A 4,135-nucleotide genomic window follows, 5' to 3' on the forward strand; every position below is an offset into this window, starting at 1 on the left:
CACCGTCGGCCATTTAGTAATACCGCGCTCAGAAATTATTGGTTATTTTGTAGTGGTCTCAGTTCCTTCCTAAGGTTTCAGTTACTTCATGGCACGTAACAGTCGCACTAAGATTCTTATCCTTGCTATATATTTGAAGTCCACGACGGCAACAACACGGGCCCAGCATTGGCCATGAGGGGGTTTTGTCCAGGCAAAGAGACAAGCTAGGCTAGTGCCATGCATGCACCTAACAGCAGAGGCCATGCATGCACTTGTGATCAAATAACATATGGGCAACATCAGCACCATATCTACTACTAGATACCGGAATAATATTTGTGCATGCAGCAGGTAGCAGCTAGGTACCTTTTCTTTCTCCTTTCTGCAGCTGTGAATATAATCCTGTCATGTCATCATCTGCTGATTTGATCGCTCACCTAATGCTATTCTTCGGTTCGAGTTTTGATGTCGGTACTTGAGTTTTTTTCTTCCTCTAGTGGATGCCCTACGCCAGGGTGCGGCGGAGTTAGCTTCATGTAGAAACATTCATGGCGGTGGCTATGATTGATATCTCACATTACTTATGCATGGCTTTTGTCGGACATGTGACGCTAGCTGCAGGTGTCCATATTTTTCCAAAATACTTTATCAAAAAGTTAAAAATGCCAAAATATAAGAGTAAATTTCATAAAACCACAATATATATTTTTTTAAACTACCGGGAACTATACTTTTAAGCAACAGTTCTAGAGCAGTCTCATAAAGATAAAAAATACAACAATGCTAAAAAAAGTACATTTTTATGGAACATTATGCAAATGTGTGGTTTTGTGAAATATTATTCAAATAAAAGTGTGTTTCCGAAATCCGTTGCATAAACTTGGTAAAACCATGAGAACATAGTTCATTGGAAGTTTTTTTATTATACAAACATGTTAGCACTAAACTAGCATGGTCACTCTAGTTATATTAGTAGTCAAAGTTATTTTTAAAATCTTGATTGCACATTAATCATAAGGGAGTCATATGGAAGGGTAGTCCTGTTTGTTGCCCATCAGAATGGAAGTTGATGTCTCTCCCACACCAATTAAAATTTCTTGATTGGGTGTTCCATGAATTAATTTTAGTTAGGGCGGAGTGGTTGGACTGCGCCGACCCTCTTTTCCAAATTTGGTTGGAGCTAGATCTGATGGTACCCAAGCCCACTTTGATAGATCCATTGAGCCGATGAGATAGGTTTGGCATAGTATATATAGTATAGCTGAACTTTGTTAAACTTCGGTGCCTTGAATGATACGCCCATTCTTATTCGGTGATGGGAGCACATAAGGACATTCGTTTTGTTGATAGGACTACAAGATCTTTCTTATATATACAGTTTGGCGAGAGCTTTTATTCACTCAAATGATTTCCCAGATTGAAATATATATAATTAGTTAAGAGGTTGGTCCTATGGCCTCCAGAAACTGGACTACTTATGTATGTGTTGTTGTCCTTCTCTTGTTCCTAAAAGCTTATGTAGCTTCCTTGTGATGTATTGTGATCCCACTATTAGCTCTTGTTGGTCATATGATGTCCATATCTAACCTGTCTAATCGTATTTATTGTTTTCTACTCAAGTGTTTTTTTCCCGAGGCACATCCTTCAGCAAACAAAGTCGTGGTCGGCGCAGATAGGCAGTGCCCTGTCCCGTAGCATTAAATGCTATAGAGTAGGGTTTTGTGGACCGACTTGGCGTTGCGTGATAGATAGGACATGGTCTACAGAACGACCAACCAAGTGGACGAGTTCGGAGGTGGGCTCACGGAAGGCTGGGATGGAATGACTTAACAAATAAGCTTGTGGCTCATAGCGAAGGGACAAGCAGAGCTACCGATGTAAGATAAAAGTGGAGGAGTCCAAGAGGATGGGATGGGCCTTGCAGTACCACCGGCGCAAGTTGCAGCATGCACGTTCCTCGTGGTGATAGCCTGAGAAAAGAATATCTAGGTAGGTATGAGTCTACTGAAAGGGACCTACTTGTAAGTTCTCCTTTTCTTGTATATAAAGAGGAGATGACCCGGTTTATAGAGGATAGAGAAGAACAGGTCTAGGATTCAAGGAGAAATTTATTTGTCACAAGCTCATAAACACTCATAACAAAATACACAGGACGCGGGACTGTTATCCTTTGGGAGGTCTGAACCTGGATAACCCTTGGTATTCTTGAGTATATCACACCGTAAGCGTCATTCATGTGCCCATCGACACCCTAGAATCATTGTTAGGGACCAACCCATGACAGTTGGCACACCAGGTAGGGGGCATGTTTCTGTATTTCGGTAAGTGTTGGAGATTAGATTAGGCCACCTATGGCCGGATCCACGACAACCTCTAAGTCCTATTTCGAGGACCCTGGTCACCGCGAGGTATTTGTCATGGGATACGTCTAGATGATTCCGATATACTCCAGGTATGGGACACCGAATAAGAGTCTGAAGGCTCCAAGGCTCAACGGGAAGTTTGCATGACAGTTCATGCAACGGGGGCAATGGAGGTTCCCGTGTTCCGGGTGCCGGTGATGATCCCCAGGCCACATGTCTAGGGGGAACCAGACCGGCACCGGACACGGGGACGCTCTGACATAGCCCCAACCACCACAATGTTGTCCAGAGGAGCTACCGCAAAGGACACGGTCTTTGGCAGCATCATCACCAAGGCTGTCACACCGACAAATGTCGGGGCTCCCCCTCCTTGTGATATGTCGCCACTCCTCGCTCGGTAGCTCGACTATGGGGCCATGATGCCTGTGTTGAATATGTAGACTGTGATAATACTTTTTAGCCACCCACCAATAGCATTACCGCAGGGTTCGCCAGTAGCGCCATGGTTGCATGACCTCACCCTCCTAGTTGAGAACGCCTGATGCCAAACTATGGTGGCTAACACCACATCTGTTGCTAGGACTGGTGAAGGTCGCAATCGCCAAGAATTGTGGCACAACCCATGGCAGGAAAGATCTCATCCTCCCTCGGTAATGGGGAGCACTTGGAGACCCCCGCCTTGTTAGGACAGCGAACCCTCTGACCTGCGCGACTCTCTACGCCAACGTGACCTCCGCGGCGTGATCTGGAGCCAAGTGGCCACCCGAGAGCAGGAGGATCATGCCCGATGAGAGCAGGAAAAGGGCAAGTAGTCCTACGACTCGCCTCCCCCATGCAAGGAGGCATTAGATTCCTTCATCCCATCCCCAGGACTATGTGACCATCGTCTCTCTCCCCGAGCACGCGTTGTCGCCCATCAGCGGGTGACTCCCCGTTACGGATGGGGTGCAACACTCTATTAGTCTAGCTACGAGAGGTGCACTGGCCGGTCCTAGCCAAAAAGTATGATAGCTCGACCAACCCCGAGGAGTTCCTGTAAATCTACACCACCATAGTGTTGGCCACGGGAGGTCATGGGAAAGTCATGGCCAACTACTTCCTGACCACCTTGACAGGTTCAGCCCTGTCCTGGCTTATGAACCTGCCATGCGAGTCGGTTTACTCTTGGGAGGATCTATGCGACCAGTTTCTTGCCAACTTTCAAGGGACCTATGCTTGACCCGAGGTCAAGGATGACCTGTGCCAAGTCAGGCAGTGACAAGGTGAGTCATTGTGAAGCTTCATCTGGTGCTTCACCGAGTGCCAAAACACTATTCCAAGGATCATGGGTGAATCCATGGTCACATCATTCAAGAGAGGGGTCAGAGACCAAAAGATGGTCAAGAAGTTGGCCACCAAGGAAATCTGAAGCACTACCGAGCTCACAAATAAGGGCTCACAGGCCGCTGAGGCCCGAGAGCGTTAGATTGATGCTAGGTCACGACCGGCCTCCAACCATCCCGCCTCCTCCAAAGGGGTTGGCAAGAAGAGGAAAAAAAGAACAAATGCAAGGAATGACCATTCGACGTCATGGCGGTCGAGCAGACCAGTCAAACCACGTCGGTGCTTTGAGAAAAAGGAGGGGAAGAAGGGCCATGGCTACTATCCGATCCACTGCAGAGATGCCCATGACCTAACTGAGTGTAAGGTCATGCGGGGCATCATCGATAAGGAGCTTGGATGGTGAAAATCCAGGCATAACGAGGATGGTGAGGATGCGGGCGACCCCGACCAGTCGACACTGGGATACC

The sequence above is a fragment of the Phragmites australis genome, chromosome 5 (assembly GCF_958298935.1).
Source record: "Phragmites australis chromosome 5, lpPhrAust1.1, whole genome shotgun sequence".
NCBI classification, from domain to species: Eukaryota; Viridiplantae; Streptophyta; class Magnoliopsida; order Poales; family Poaceae; genus Phragmites; species Phragmites australis.